The sequence below is a fragment of the Lycium barbarum genome, chromosome 2 (genome assembly GCF_019175385.1).
Source record: "Lycium barbarum isolate Lr01 chromosome 2, ASM1917538v2, whole genome shotgun sequence".
NCBI classification, from domain to species: Eukaryota; Viridiplantae; Streptophyta; class Magnoliopsida; order Solanales; family Solanaceae; genus Lycium; species Lycium barbarum.
Window position 1 is genome coordinate 58,615,475 of NC_083338.1, and position 17,880 is coordinate 58,633,354.

At 38.7% G+C, this 17,880-nt stretch overlaps 1 long non-coding RNA gene across 1 annotated transcript; it reads right to left on the reverse strand.

Annotated features, from left to right (window-relative positions):
• Positions 1-293: 293 nt before the first annotated feature.
• Positions 294-17,516, reverse strand: LOC132620385 (uncharacterized). The gene is made up of 4 exons (XR_009574871.1): positions 17,356-17,516; positions 16,916-16,979; positions 1,475-1,522; positions 294-733 (listed from the first exon to the last, which is right to left on the reverse strand). It is a non-coding gene; the product is annotated as an uncharacterized LOC132620385 (long non-coding RNA).
• Between the last annotated feature and the right edge of the window lie 364 nt (positions 17,517-17,880).

Below are 17,880 nucleotides of genomic sequence, written 5' to 3' on the forward strand. Positions count from 1 at the left end.
CAGACTATTTAGACTATGAGTAATATGATTTTAAATTCAATTTCCAATTTTTCCCCTGGGGCTTGGGTTTGAATATTTTTGGTCCATTTGGGGTTTCAGACTCAAGTATAGCAATATGGGTGTTGTTGGGTTCGTATGACCTTTTAGAACACTAAACACAAAGTGGGGAAACGAAAATTATGGTTAGAGGGCATCTACACTTACTCATTAAACTCAAAGGAAACCTAAGTGTGAAATACATCAACCATGTATACAAGACATAATGTCACGAGCCAACTGGAGGGTCGTAACGAGCACCTAACCATACTAGTCAAGTACCATCTGACTTACATCTGTGACATCATTATGAATATAGGTGGGCCAATAGTGCCATCATATGATACTCGATAGATTCATAAGGTAAACATGTATGTATCAAAAAGTCTGAAAGACTAATCTATATGGATATGCTAGACATACTGTATGAGCCAACAGGGCTGTCATGATCACCTGTGTGACAACATATGAAACATCTAGTTTGGACATTATCTGACTGTACATAACTGTCTACAAGCCTCTATTGGAAAACATACATAACGTGGTCGGGACAGGGCCCCGCTATACCCATTCAAAAGTATATACATATGTATATGACCATGCTAACTCTTACCACCTCCGAAACAAGTAGAGTGCAACAACCTTAACCGCTGAGCTGGCATCCTAATAGATGGGCCATCAACCTGTATCTTGAGATCTGCAGACATGAACGCAACCCCCCAGGCAATAGGGGAGTCAGTACGAATAATGTACCGAGTATGTAAGACATGAAAGCATCATATGTAAGAGACATGAAAGATATATGAGACTGAAGAGTAATTCAGCAAATCTGACTATCTTTGTGAGTCATAAAGTACATAATTTCATGTATATGCGTATGTAATCTTTATACCTTTGGGAATCATGAAACATGTAAGTATCATGCTTATGCATATGAAACATGAGATCTTACATAAATATGTGCACATATCATCATCAAGCCTCTGAAGGTATCCCATCGTAACATATCATCTCGGCCCCTCTGTGGGCATCATCATGGTATACCAACTGATTAGGTAATGATGCGTATACAACACTTATCCCTTTTCGCATAGCCCATATACATATAATATATGCATATATAACGCCTTATGGTCATGGGTCAATGTGCATATGTATAAATGAATGCAATGCATAAGTAAAATGAATAAACAGAACTCTCAGAGTGACATAAAGTTGTGCTACATCTGATAAACATCTTTGAGCTAATATCATCAATATACGTAATCTCAAGACCCATAAACAGAAAGAGTAATCATAAAAAGGGTATAGCAACATCAAATATTAGAATACTCCGAATGCTTCTAAGAGTAGAGTGATATGGAAGTTTGTTTATTCGTTCGTTTATTCGTATCATAAAGATCATGCCAAAATGAAAGAAAGGATAGACTTAACATACCTTGTCACCTACTTAAATGTCCCACGTTCACTTCCCGATCTTGCAAATCTATATTCACGATGATATACACCACAATAAGGCTACATACAACACTTATAAACTCATTCTAAGCTAGTAGGGGACTTAACGAGATTCGGGTAGCATTTCCCCTATATTTCCATTCCAATCCATCTCCAAACAGCTCACAAATGTCCATAACAACATTAACAATAAAAACAACAAGATACACCAGCATAATCAAGAAAGAATTCCTCCAAAACTCCATTAAAAATCAGTCCAAAAGGCAGCCACATCGACGAACCCTTTTACGACCTTCACAACATGGTTTCCTTTACTTTAAATTAGGAAATATTTCCATAAACATCTTAATAACAAAGTTAAAGTTTTATTCATACCTCGAATGATCAGGAACTCCAACTAAACCCTTAACTTTAACTTCAACCTAGCAGCCATGCATCAAGCATCATAAGTACTATACTTTCCCTTTCTAGTTTATGATTTTAAGATAATTTCTAGATCAACTTTGATGAATTTGACTTGGGAATATTCAGAGAGGGTTTGGGAGTGTTCTAGGATCAGAAGGGTGTGAAAAATGATGGAAAATGGCGTGGATATACCTATATATACAAGCACACAAGTCAATCACCGCCTATGTGGGTCCCAGCGAGGCTTGCTACGTAGTCTCGAAAAAACGCGAAAATCTCTCTATTCTGATGTCTTATGGATGAACGGTTAAATGTGTTGGAAACTAGACTCGTAGAACTTTAATTTGATAGGTGGATCACCCCGTAACTCCAAGTATATATGGAGAAAAGATCAGTAACCTTAGACCCAAATTTCAGCAAAATTTATGACGTAACTTGCGATACTTTTCGTCGACTGTTATTTTACAATCTGCTTGACTTCAAAACTTAAGATACGAATATTATATGATTCAAGTACCTTAAAATACGACCTCCTTGGCACATACCTTAAGGCACATGCTTAACAATTGTTAAAAGTCTTTCTTAACCTTATAGGGATTTCATGGTCTCTCTGACCTTACGTTGGTTTAATTATGACACAAATGACATAAAATTTTACGAGGTGTAACACATAACGAACTGAGAAATAGAGAACTAAAAGGGGGAGAAAAGCCAAAATAGTTGAAACAACTCAAATAGGCCCAACTAAAGCAAGGAATAATATGTAGTGGGTAAAGCCCGAGGTTAATATCGACATGAATCAGCCAAAGGGGAACAAGCCCATCTTTTAATTACCAAGTGAATAAAGAGGGATGGACATTCCCAGCAAGATAAACACACACGAAAATTGGCCCAAAGCCTCACTACAAAGCATAAAAGAATGGAACCCAAAAGTTCAGCTAAGGGATATACAAGATATACCTCTTTTATACACTAGAGTGTATACAAGTCATGTATATCTTGTATATCTCAGGCGCATAGCATGAATATCACCTAAAACAAGGAAAAAGGAAAGAGAGTAACATAGGGTTTAACATATGTAGAAACCCTAGCCCACGTTAGAGCAAAGTTTGTTTAATCCACTCAGTTATTATTCAAAAGATCATTTAGAGCAGACAACGACATGGATATTTACCCTAAATCACTCTCATATACACGCATGCATACACACATATACACATGCTATACACCAATGAATCCCACAAGTTCTTTGAGGATTGTTAGCATGAGGAACTACACACATGTTGATGGAGACTTTTTTACTCTTCTAAGAAGGCAAATTACAAGAAATTTATCTTAAGCATGAGGCATAACCAAGTAAAAGCATATCATAGCCTAAAATATATCAGAAGAGAAATAAATTCCTAACCCCTCAGATTTATAATATCAAAGCAACAGGTTAGAGCATGACACAAAATATACCAAATAGGGAAAAGACAACTACATACATGCAGTATTGTAATATTCTATCTAATCAGTGGCATCATTTATATTAACAGAGGTAGTGATTTAGAGGTAACACTGTTTCAAATATCTTAACTAGTCATGGTTTCAATCACACTTCTCAACCATCAAACACTCTCAAAACAAGTTCTTAATGCCATATTATAAGATAAAGGAGACTACCAAATATGTAGGAACTATACTAACAACACAGTCGTACTTTTTCTATATTTTGAGACTAGTATAGACTCCAAACTAATACTGATTATACCATTGACCAATCTAACCTCAAACTTTGAACATTGATTACCCAAGGCATGCTAATGAGCTAAAAAATGGTATATCATACAAGAATTTAGACAACATCAGGTTTTAAACAGGCTTATAAGCATACTAGTGACACGGGTGGAACTAATAGAAATATCTGATCAATGATGTTCGTGAAATTATGGCACATATAATGCTTTTTAACTCTAAGTTTTACTTGTTTTCGAGAACGTTTGTGTTAGTTTAATGTGTTTTATGTGTTGTGCATGTATTTCGAAGTTAGAATGCTCGGAAAGTGAAAAAACAAGGAAAGTAAGCAATCTGTTCTGATAAGCATAAGGACAGACCGTCAACATGCTCGATGGTCTATCGAGTTGCCTCGTTGATAAGTTCCTGCAAAGTGAAAAATCATCAGATCGTCGACTTACATTGTCGGCATGATCGACGATCTGTCGAAATGATTCGAAGATGGAGTTCCTTCAGAGTGAAAAAGAGTATTCAGATCGTCGATATGGTCATCGAACATATCAACGACCGTCGAAGTGTAACAACGACGTGTCAAAGTGCAAGCCGAACTGGAACAGGACTGGGATTGATTATTCCGAGTTTAACTTGTATAAATACCTATTTAGGTTTTATTATGCAGACATCTGGAGTTTTAGACTTGTAGTAATTACTTTTAAGTTGTTATTGCTTTTGAAGATTTTCCAGACAATTACATTCATTACTTTCAAGTTTTATTCGTAAGTTCAATAAAAAATTCAATTATGCAATCTTCAATCTTTTATTGTTTTCTTGTTGTCATGAGTAGCTAAACACCTTTACTAAGGTTGTGAACCCAAGGATGGGTTGTTGTGATTGGGGATCGTGAAAGATATACGCATAATGGATTGTTGGGGTTTATTTGTTCTTCGTTTTCATCATATAGTTAGTGGTTGCAAACATTAGCTAATGCCATAAACTTTAGTTTATTTGGGAAAATAGCTTGGGTTAGGTAAGAACAAATAACAAGAACTCAAGGCTTTGAACCTTGTTTAATTAATTCACTTAGGAATAAGAGGAATTTACTTGGCATAATTAACCGTTCTTCATGCATACTTTCTTATCTTTGGAAAAAGCATAGAAAGAAATAATATTTTCTTGTTGGAAAATAGTTCAGATTCACATAGAGGTTAAGTGCATCCATACAAATGATCCATTAGAAGTATATCAAGATCGATACCCATGAGCATACACTTTATCTGGCGGGGAACAACCTTGGTTCTTTTTACCCATATAGGTACAACTTTAAATTTCCAGTCACTTTAAGTTAGTTCACAAACCAACACAACTATAAAACCCTTTTTTTTTGGAATACATCGGGATCTCAAGATTAGTATAATAATTGTTTAGTAAACTTTTCACACCATATTCTCTGTGGGATTCAACCCCAACCTTGTTGGGTTGCTATATTTGACATCGTCCGCTTTATGCTATTAAAAGTATAAGTTTGAGCGTATCAAATTTTGGCGCCGTTGCCGGGGAATAAGGTTTTGAAATTACTAAACATTGTTTACTCTTCTTAAAGTCATTGTCATATTCCAACACACCTTGTCTGCTATCTTGTAAACCAGGTGATCATGGCTAACAACGATCTTCTAATCGACAATGTTTTTGCTGATGAGTCAGAAGCTGAGGATTATTCATCCGAGGGTGACTGCCACTAGTATCAAGTTTAATAATTCCCTCTATCTTACGCTCAAGTAAGAGGGATGCTTTCGGAAAGCAGTCGATGATGATACTCACTAACGTATAAAAAACATTCTGGATGTATGCTTTCAGCATATCCAACGGGGTGTGACTTAAGAAGCAGTCCGGCTGAAACTCTTCAAATATTGTTTAGCCGGAGAAGCGAGAAAATAGTTCATAAAGCTGCCTCGAAACTCTATTGCTACATAGGAAGAGATGGTCAAAGTGTTTCTCAGGAAGTGGTATCCCCCGAGTAAAAGAGCTAAAATTCATGATCAGATTTACAAATTCAAACAACGTAATGGGGAACAACTTTTTGAAGCTTGGGAGAGGTACAAAGAATATTTGGATAGGAATCCCAACCATGGTTTTCCAGAACAGATTTTGAAGGAGAAGTTTTACAGAGGATTGGATCCTATACCCAAGCGATAGCCAATAATGCTGCCAGTAGGTGTTTCATGAATAAGTCATATGCTAATATTACTGATATATTTGATCGATTGACTATACATAGCCAAGCTTGGCACTCAAGTAATTCTGATGAGCTATCACTTGAAACACCATTGATTCAAAACATTGTGAAAGATAGTCAAGAAATGCAGCAGACGTTGGCACAATTAGCCGCTAGTCTATCTTTATTGACAAAAATGCTTGATGAGCAGGAATCGAAGAAGGTGAACGTGTGTGAAGATATATCAGGCATGCCACCTGGAATGTACCAATGCTAACAAGGTCCATGTCAAGAGGGCCCCCATCCACCAATTGAGAACGTCTAATATGTCGATTACATAGCGAAAGGGGATATTCCTAAGCCAATTCAGAGATACTGGAGACCTCAACAAGGGCAATGTGCATACAACCAAGGGAACTACAACAACAGCCAAGGGAACTACAATAACAACTATGGTAGACCGAACCAAGGTAGATATAACAACAATGGTAACTTCGGGAACAGAAGTTCTAACCCTTACATTCCACCAAAAGGGCAGTCTAATGATCAAGGTAGTTCGAGGTTGGAGTCAATGCTTGAAAAAGTGTTGCCAAGTCAGACAAACATTGAAAAGACATTATCTGGGCTATCAGAGAGATAGTAGTATCTCATTCAGCAGCTATTCAGGATCTTGAACAGCAGATGCGTGATCTTTCTAGAGAATAACATCCTGCTAAAAAAGGTGGGCTTCCTAGTGATACTATTCCAAACCCAAAAAATGGTGGGGGCGTGGAATGTACTTTTGCTATTAGCACGAGGACTGGTAAAGTGCTTCAAGGTGCTGACAAGAAGGTGGTTGATCTAGATCCGATTATTGAGGAAGAAGAGGTGCATTCTGATGTGCTTATTATTGATGAGGAAGTCCGTGGAGAAGAAAAAGTTGCTAATATTCCAGAAGTTGCTGCTGATCCAGGGAAACACACGATAAAAGGGCTCTTCGCCCTTTGACTCAGATGTACAAAGCAAAGACTCTCTTTCCTCAGAGGTTGGCAATGAAGAATGATGATGTTAAGTGTCAGAAGTTCTATGATCAGTTGAAGCAGTTAACAATGAATTTTCCATTCTTAGATGCTGTCAAAGAGATGCCCGGATTTGCTAAGTTTGTAAAAGACCTGCTTACAAAGAAGAGGTCTGTTCAACATGAGATAATAAATTTAACTCATCGTGTGAGTTCGATTATTGCTTCCACCACAGTTCAGAAGAAGGGAGATCCAAGGGTGTTTACCATTCCATGCAATATTGGGCTTCATGCATTCGCCCTTGCTCTGTATGATGATAGGGCAAGTATCAACTTGATGCCTCTTGCAATTTTTAAACAATCTGAATTGGGGACTCCTAGACTGACTTCTATGCGATTACAGATGGCAGACAGATCTATCAAGAAGCCAGTTGGGGTTATAGATGATGTGTTGGTGCAAGTGGGTAAGTTCATATTACCTGCTGATTTCATTACTTTGGATTATGCGGTGGATAGGGATATTCCCATCATCTTAGGAAGACCGTTCCTTACTACGGGAAGAGCGCTTATGGACTCTGAAAAGAATGAAATTAAGTTCTGAGTGAATGATGAAGAAGTGACTTTCTAAGCAAGCAAAGGGATGAAGTTGCCAAGCGCTTATGAGAGTATCTCGGTTATTGATTTGTTTGATGGGATTGATGATGTTGTCGAACATAAAATGGAAGAAGAAAAACTAGGAGAAGCTCTTACTACAGTTCTAATGAACTTTGGTGCTTATGATATGGAGGGCTACAAGGAAACTATAAATGCACTTGAGGGTCTAGGTTCCTACACTTACCACCCAAGAAAGCTTGATCTTGACCTGGCAAATAGAACTACTCCACCAGCTAAGCCTTCTATTGCCAAGCCACTAAAGCTTGAGCTTAAGCAGCTCCCATCACACTTGAGGTATGAGTTTCTTGGTCCGAACAAGAATTTTCCAGTGATCGTTTCAACATTACTGACTGAGGAACATATTGAGCATTTAGTGGAGATTTTGCGCGAGTACAGACGTTCTATTGGTTGGACCATAGCAGACAATCGGGGTATTCTTTCTGGTATTTGTGAGCATAAAATTCAGCTAGAGGAGGACACAAGCCGAGTGGTGAGCATCAGTGGAGATTGAACCAGAACATGCAAGAGGTCATGAAAAAGGAGATCAAAAAGTGGTTAGATGTTGGGGTAGTGTATCCGATTGCAGACATCAAGTGGGTGAGTCCCGTTCAATGTGTACCAAAGAAATGAGGTATCACTGTGGTGCCTAATGCAAAAAATGTGTTAATTCCCACTCGTACAGTTACTGGATGGAGTGTTTGCATGGACTATAGGAAGCTGAATACTTCCATTTATAGAGACCATTTTCCCATGCCATTCATTGATCAGATACTGGATAGGCTTGCTGGGCGGTCTTACTATTTCTTTCTAGATGGTTACTCGGACTATAATCAGATCCACATGGCCTTAGATGGGCGGTCTTACTATTTCTTTATAGATGGTTACTCGGGCTATAATCAGATCCACATTGCCTTAGAAAATCAAGAGAAGACAACTTTTACTTGTCCCTATGGGACGTTTGCGTTCCACCGAATGCCCTTTGGGCTGTGTAATGCACCAGCCACTTTTCATAAGTGCATGATGTCAATCTTTTCTGATATGGTAGAGGACTTATTGGAGGTATTTATGGATGATTTCTCTATTGTGGGATTCGTTTGATGATTGTCTTGGCCATCTGGGTCAAGTGCTGAAAAGATGTGAGGAGATAAATATCGTGTTAAATTGGGAGAAGTGCCACTTTATGGTGAAGGAAAGGATCATCCTTGGTTACAAAATCTCTGAAAAGGGAATTGAGGTTGATCAATTAAAGATAGATGTGATTGCAAAACTTTCCCCACCCATCTCAGTCAAAGGTGTCTGAAGTTTCTTAGGACATGTTGGGTTCTACAAGCGCTTCATCCAAGATTTCTCCAAGATTGCTAACCTGATGTGCAAGCTTCTTGAAAAAAAGGCTAATTTGGTGTTTCATGACAAGTGCCAAAAGGCGTTTGATGAATTGAAGGAGCGCCTCACTACTACTCCTGTTATTGTTACTCCTGATTGGTCCTTGCCTTTTGAGTTGATGTGTGAGCTAGTGGTTTTGTGATAGGTGCTGTGCTTGGCTAGAGGCATAATAAAATTATGCACCCAATCTACTATGCTAGTAGGATACTTAATGCAGTGCAAATGAATTACATGGTGACTGAGCAAGAACTGCTTGCAATAGTGTATGCTTTTGAGAAGTTTCGGTCCTATTTGCTGGGGTCCAAGGTTGTGGTGCACACTGACCATTCTTTATTGAGGTATTTGATGGCAAAGAAGGAAGCTAAGCTAAGACTGATTTGTTGGGTCCTTTTGTTACAAGAGTCTGATTTCGAGGTAAAAGATCGAAAGGGGTCCGAAAATCAGGTTGCTGACCATCTCTCTAGTCTTGAGAAAACTGGGGTGCCAGCAGCAGAACTTGATATTGAAGATGTGTTTCCGAATGAATAAGTGTTGGCAGTGTCTATGCAGGTGGCACCTTGGTTTGTCAATTTTGCTAACTACTTGGTGACTCGTATCATTCCCGACGAGATCAAATCATATCAGAAAAATAAGTTTTTGTAGGATGTTTGTCAATACTATTGGAATGAACCGTACTTATTCAGAACTTGCGCTGATAACATTATTCGGCGTTGTGTTTCAGAGAATGAGGTATTAGATATTTTGAAGGCTTGTCACGACTATTCAGTTGGGGGACATCATAGCGGTACTAGGATTGCGACAAAAGTTCTCGAATGTGGTTATTATGGCCTACTCTCTTTCATGACGCTAATCTGATAGTGCATTCTTGTGATCAGTGCCAAAGGTAGAGGAATATTGGTAGGAGGCAAGAGATGTCTATGAACTTTGTAATGGAGGTTGAAGTATTTGATGTTTGGGGAATTGATTTTATGAGTCCCTTTGTAAGCTCTTGTGGAATGAAATACATCTTGGTGGCTATTGATTATGTCTCAAAATGGGTAGAAGCGGTGGCTTTACCTAATAATGAAGCCAAGAGTGTCATGGGATTCTTGAAAAAGAACATATTTACTCATTTTGGTACTGCAAGGGTAATAATCAGTTATGGTGGTTCTCACTTTTGCAATAAAGCCTTTGCAGGATTGATGGAAAAGTATGGAGTCAACCAAAGGGTGGCAACCCCGTATCATCCTCAGATAAGCGGGAAAGTTGAAGTATCTAATCGGGAGATAAAAAGTATTTTAGCAAAGATGGTGAATGCGAATAGAAATGATTAGGCTCGCAAGCTCGATGATGCTCTATGGGCTTACCAGACTGCCTTCAAGACTCCGATTGGGACTTGGCCTTTCAAGCTAGTTTTTAGCAAAGCATGTCACCTACCAGTTGAGCTTGAACATAAAGCCATGTAGGCCTTGAAGAAATTGAACATGAATTGGGAAGAAGCGACCAAACTCAAGTTGTTTCAACTCAATAAGATGGATGAGTTCCGCTATCAGGCATATGAAAGTGCATCATTATACAAAGAGAGGATGAAGCAGTATCATGACAAGAAGATCCTAAAGCGAAAATTCTACAAGGGTGACCCTGTCCTGTTGTTTAATTCTAGATTAAAACTGCTACCAGGCAAATTGAAATCACGATGGTCAGGTCCCTTTGAAGTGGTAAGTGTCTCACCCCATGGAGCTATTGAATTGAAGTCCGAAGATAGATCTCAAACATTTAGGGTAAATGGGCAGAGGGTGAAGCACTTCTATGGTATGATTTCGGGAGATAGAATTATTGACCGATATTGGTTAAAGCACCTTGAAACGAATGCTGACTTGACAAGTCCCGACCAAGAGTAAATTGGTAACACCGTCGTGATGGGACGTTAAATCATGCGCTTCTTGGGAGGCAACCAAAGTCTTAAATTCTGCAAAATTTTGTTTTTGTAGGTTGTAGTTTTTTTTTTTATTATTATTTAACATGTGTTGAGTGCGCAGGAACTGAAACTCGGAATACCAGCAAAGTTACACCAGAGCACAAAGACAGGTCGTCGACATGTCAACGGACCATCAATGTACAAGGATGGTATGCAGAGCTGGACTTCTGAGTGTTAGCAACTTCTACTCTACAGGTAAGTAAGTCGACGAGCATTTTAACGGACCGTCGACATGTTTGACGATGCCATCAAAGTGCTCGTCAAAAGGTCAGCACCCTGTTAATATTTTTTGGTCATAAGTACGCTTTGACGAGTCATCAACATGTCAATGACTCGCCCAAAAATTTGAAAAAAAATCAAAACAGTCGCGATTTTAAATCAAAATAACGAGCAGAGGCATATATTCTTTTAAACTTCCCACAATTCATATATCACTCTTCCTCTAACTCTTAAGTTCCCCATAACTCTCTCCATAAAATCCCATAAATTCCTCCATAAATCACCACCCATTAAAATCAACTACCTTAAAACGTGAATACCTACTGATTTTCGAACCTCTGCCCTAGTTGCTCTGTCCTTTTTCTGAGTTTTTAATTTTAATTTTTAGTCAAGTGGTCTTCTACTTCTTCACAGAAACAGGTATGTTGCATAAATTTAGGCCCTTTCTTGGTTTTATGTTAGTAATTTGATTCGAAAATTACTAAAGAAGATGCCTAGGGTTCCTAAATTATTTGCAAAGTTGGATTATGGGACCGAGGCTATCTTGATTTGAATAAAATAGGTTGGGGGAGTTTTAACTGGGATAATTGTGTGATATCTGTGATGTTTAATGCTAAGGGTAAAAATTATGACTTAGGGTTTGTATTTGGTGAATGAAATCCTTGCGTAAATTTGCAAAATTGAGAAATTATGGTTGGGGAAGGGAATTTGGTATGACTGTTGTTAGTAGGACTCGTGGGGACGAGAATACCATGCCCCTATTGAGTCGGTGGGCATTTTGATCAACTTGTTTGTTCATTGTGCCCGACAGTGGTCTGTAAAATAGGAATTCTGTTGAAGTATGATATTTGAGGAGTGAAGACTGAGTAACTCCAATGGGGTGAATGGTATTTCGATTAAAAATCTTGGTTTGATATCGCTATACCTACCAAACAAAACCCAGATAATTACCAAAAGTTAAAGAGGTCAAAAGTGAGGGTGAAGTCTGAGTAACCCGAGGCCCCAAAACTGCAAATGTGCAAAATAGTTGAATATGGGTTCTCTGATTGATTGGTGTTGAAAACGCAAAATCGAAAGAAAAATTTTAGTCTGTACACTGATAAATTGCTGCTTCCAGGACCGTAAACGTGTCGATGGACTGTCTTTTCACAAAGATGATCCCGTCGAGCTTTTTAACGGTCCATCGATAGGTTCAACACTCCATCAAAGTGCAACGACGGTCTGCAGACTGTAAACATCAGAGAACTAAAAAAAATTCCTAAAATTAACTGTGTTTGATCTCACTCGTATATATTGGCTAGATTGTGGTTTTTGATGATTACAGGTATGGTGCCACCTAAGTTAATAATTACCCGAGGGGGTAGCTTAAGGCAAACTCAAAGAACAACGGGTCGAAGGAGGCCCAGTGGAAAAACCACACTTAGAGGCGAGGATGATGAGCCTTAGGTTATGCCGTGAGCAAGAATAGGGATGTCGTTTCCCTTTGGAACAGGAAGGTCACTGTACCAGCTCCTACACCACCTAATTCCTCCCAGTCTGACAAGGAGGAATCATCTACATCTGGGTTTGGTGATGGATCCGAGGAGGAGGGATCAGAGGCTACATCTGAAGATGCCTCACCTGCTGCACGAGCATAGTCTACTAAGAATGCTGCTTAGTCCTCTCAGGCACCTTCTAGATCCCAGACCCATCAGAGCTCACAGCTTGGTGATGATGAGAATGGCACTGATACTGATGCTGAGGCAACTATGGCTCCGGAACTTAGAAGCAAAAGGCTTGAGAATCGTTTCACTGTTGAGGGTGCCAGGCAACTGTATGAGTATAGCATTGAATTGAAAGGTGACGACACTCAGCATGAGAACCGCACCATAAATGATGAGTAGCAGATCAGTTTTGAAGGGCTAGAGATCTTACCCAGGGCCAGGGAGCTCATTCGCCATTAGCTAGAGTTTATGTAGGAGCTACCTAGGGATTATTGCCTAATTTTGGTCCGAGAGATATATGCCGCATATGGGGCCTTGATCAAGAAAGTTAGAAAGAGGCGCCAGAAACTGCAAGAGTTAGAGCCGCTCAGAGAGGTTGAAATCAGAGGGGTGAGTGTTGATATATCTGCCCAGGCCATCAACAATGTATGCTTTGGCAATAATTACACTGCCCCGAGGCAGATAATTAAGTTGGAAGACAAGTTGCTTAGAAGCAAGGAGCAGTCTATTAGGGACTGGGTAGCTACTGTGGTTGGTCATCCGAGCATGAGGGCCGAATGTACTAACTTGGCCAAAGGGACAGTAAAGAGATTTTTGACATTGGAGGATAAGTTTGGTAGAGCGTGGTGCATTTGCGGCTTCTACCCACTCAGGCCGATAATGCACTCACAGCTGATAGGCAGGTTGTTGTTGCCGTATTGATGTCTAGATATCCGATTAATTTTGGAGATTTCGTGAGTACTGAGATCTAGTTGAGGGCTTCCCAGCCTTACTCTTTACTGATTTACCCCTCCCTGATTACAGAGCTTGTTCGGAGGTCACAGGTGCATTTTATCCATGATATCGACCACCGAATTATAACGTCGTTAGTTTATTCTGTAGAGAAGAGCAAGAAAGAGGCCGTAGATAATAGTCAAGGGGAAGCGGATGGGTTCCAGTGGCACTTGGAGGGGTACTCCTACCTCTGGAGCCGATTCATCCTGGGCTCGCGGGTGACTCTACATAGGAGTTACCTGCCACTGCTGCCCCTATTACTGAGACTGTCCAGGCCGTAGATTCTGAGATTACAGCTACTGATATTGGTGATGCTTCCGTTGAGACTCATACTGCTATTCTTGAGCCACAGACTTTGGCTCCACTGCCTCTAAGTCTAGCCTCACAGCCTGCGGGCCCAGCTGCACAGCCCTAGGGTACCGCTAGAGTTGATCCATATGCCTTCTCGATAGACAACTTTAGGAAATTTCCAAAACAAGCGGCTACAGTGGACCAGCAGTCGAAGATCATAGTGGCCCGGCTTGATAATTATGTGAGATCGATAGTGGACAATGTAGTAGAGCCTGTGAGATCGACACTATCGGCCCAGTTGGATGGGTTAAAGATTAGATCGAAAGCATTGGAGATTGCCCGCCCGACCACTTCCACTGATGCTTTGAGGGCAGAGTTAGAGCAGCTTAAGGTTGATGGTTCATTGTTAAAGGCTCAGATCAGCAGCACCACCGTCTGTTGCGGAGGAGATTGAGGAGGAGCTTCCAATGATGTAGTTAGTTGCGCCTATCACAGCGGGTTGTCGGGGAAAGAGAAACAGCGGGTTGTTAAGTGACTGATTTTCCGTGAGTCTTGATTCGTGTGTGCTATGGTTTCTTTTATAACTAGATGTCATAAATTGAAGACTCATTGTTAGTTGCAATGAGTCCTTGATTGGCTTTGTCTTTATTAGGAGGGAGAGTCATTGTGATACACATGATATGCTAGAAGTTAATTGCCACAACTACAGTAGACAGTTTTACTTCATAATACCGAGACATTTGTAGATTGAGTCTGTTAGTTAACTTGCTTGAGGACAAGCATAGACTTTAAGTTGGGGGTGTTGACGTGCCGTGAAATTATGACACATCTAATGCTTTTTAACTCTAAGTTTTACTTGTTTTCGAGCAAGTTTGTGTTAGTTTGATGTGTTTTGTGTGTTGTGCGGGTATTTCGAAGTTAGAATGCTCGGAAAGCGAAACAATAAGGAAAGTAAGCAATTTGTTCTGATAAGCTTAAGGACAGACCGTCAACATGCTCGACGGTCCGTCGAGTTGCCTCGTCGATAAGTTCCTGCAAAGTGATAAATCGATGGTCCGTCAAAGTGCTTCGATGGTGGAGTTCCTGCATAGTGAAAAAGAGTATTCAAATTGTCGACATGGTTGTCGAACATGTCGACGACCGTCGAAGTGCAACGACGACCCGTCAAAGTGCAAGCTGAACTGGAAGAGGACTGGGATTGATTATTCTGAGTTTAACTTGTATAAATACCTGTTTAGGTTTTATTTTTCAGACATCTGGAGTTTTAGACTTGTAGTAATTGCTTTTGAGTTGTTATTGCTTTTGAAGATTTCCAGACAATTACATTCATTACTTTCAAGTTTTATTCATAAGTTCAATAAAAAATTCAATTATGCAATCTTCAATCTTTTATTGTTTTCTTGCTGCCATGAGTAGCTAAACACCTTTACTAAGGTTGTGAACCGAAGGATGGGTGCGTTGTGATTGGGGATCGTTAAAGATATACACATAATGGATTGTTAGGGTTTATTTGTTCTTCGTTTTCATCATATGGTTAGTGGTTGCAGACATTAGCTAACACCATAAACTTTAGTTTATTTGGGAAAATAGCTAGGGTTAGGTCAGAACATATAACAACAACTCAAGGCTTTAAACCTTGTTTAATTAATTCACTTAGGAATAAAAGGAATTTACTTGGCATAATTAACCATTCTTCATGCATACTTTCTTATCTTTGGAAAAAGCTTAGAAAGAAATAATCTTTTCTTATTGAAAAATAGTTCAGATTCACATAGAGGGTAAGTGCATCCATATAAACGATCCATTAGAAGTATATCAACATCGATACCCATGGTCATACACTTTATCTGACGGGGACACAACCTTGGTTCTTTTTACCCATATAGTTACAACTTTAAATTTCCAGTCACTTTAAATTAGTCCACAAATCAACACAACTATAAAGCCATTTTTTCTAGAATACACCGGGATCGTAAGATTAGTATAATACTTGTTTAATAAACTTTCCACACCATATTCTCTGTGGAATTCGACCCCAACCTCATTGGGTTACTATATTTGACATCGTCCACTTTACGCTATTAAAAGTGTAAATTTAAGCGTATCAATCGACACTCAAGTATTTGAACTAATCAAAAGACTCAACATATTTATGGTGAGCATACTAACAAACCAAATGAGAAACAACAATAAACCATCAGTAAATAATGATAAAAGCAGGCATTAAGGTCAGGTAAACACATAGGCAAGGATAAATGATCAGACTATGCTAAGCAGACAATTATGCTAACCTAACACTGACTATATTGGGTAAATGGGCATGCTTACATGGGAAGATAATGATATTAAACTAAGAAACAACCTAACATGTCCATATAGCTAATCTAAACAGAACCTTTATTTGACAACTATTGAACAAATATAAACATGACATGAGACATTGTTGGAACCACATAGGTGAACTCATAACTAGAAGCATTCTATCAATCCACCTTAGAAACCTTAATGAGTTAACAATTTTTATACAAGTATAGGTCGAAACATCATTCAAACTAAGCAGGAGATATGTACCCATCCACTTAATCAGATTAGCATATATAATCACCTAAACAAAAGCCTTACTAAAGTATATAGTAGATTCAGCACCCACAAGTTATAAAGCTAGCACATCTAAACGTACACATACTAGTAACATATAATTGAACTAACCAACAATCAACATGATCTACTACATTGATTAGACATGAACAAAGCAAGTTGGCTAAGCTAAACAAATGTTGCACACACAAGAAAAGAAAAGTCTAAACTTTGCACACATAATTTATCAAGAAACTAGTCTAAACGCAGCTAAACTAGATAAAATACATTGTAAACATGCTTAACGTTTAGGTCAAACTAACATCCTTAGACAGTGTTAAGCTTTAATATTAAACAAGCATATCAACGATAAAACTTCTACATATTTGATTAATAAATAACTGATCTTAACTAATCATGCTAAACTACTGCTAACTAACAATAAATAACAGCAAACAAGTGACTAAAACACAGGCAAACAAACCATCAAATGAAGAAAAAACTAAAATTAAACTAAAGGAAAGAGCATTAACTTTCTTATGTGCGGCCTTGGTCGAGATTTGGAGTTGAGGCCCTTGCTCCTCCTCGAAACTCGAGCTATGAAACAAGAATGAGTTAAATTTTTTAAATTAAACCTAATTAATTAAATGTTTCAGCAAAGAATGCTAAATCCCTAGTTAAATTAGGTATATTTTCTCAGGTTTGAGACTTGTGAGTATGTAGCCGTGTCAATGTGTGTGTAATAATGAGATGGGGTACTTTATATAGAACCCCAAATCTGAAGGTTGTGAAACTATAAATAGATGTGGGACAAGTGAGTTTTGGGAGAAAATTATCTTGAATTCCCCCTTAAATCAGTTTCAGCCAATCAAAAATTGAGATTCAAAATCACATTCAAACTAATCCCATTAAGAAAATCAGTCTAGTTGACCGTGGAAAGTGTAGAAAAGAAAAGTAAAAGAAGGCATTATACCTTTTTTGGTCGTTGTAATGGAGGAAAGAGGAGTATCAATTAATGCATTTTCCTCAAATAGCTAAGCTGAGCCTGTGAAAGGCGATAGTACACCTGAAAACTAGCCATTCTTGCCAAGATGATGCGAGGAGAGTGAAGACAGCTCTTGGAGGTTAGGGTTTTCTATGGAAACCAGAAGGGGTTGTTTGTTTGCATAGGCATGTATATGTTTGTGTCTGATAGGAAATTGGGTTGGGTCAGTCCGTTATGGACTGGGCTTGGCCGAGAATAAAGAGGATAAGTGGTAATAGCTAATGCATGTATACATATATATGTTGTATACACAGATATACACATATATTAATGTATATTCGTTTGTACATGTATAATTGGGGGGGGGGGGGGGGGGGGATGACACTTTTAATAAAATAGCAAAAGTTAAAATGTCTATTAATTAAATACTCCAAATATGACCAAATTAAAGCTAATTATCCAATTAAACACTTTAAAAAGACATGGCCAATTGCATAAAAGGACTTAAATTGC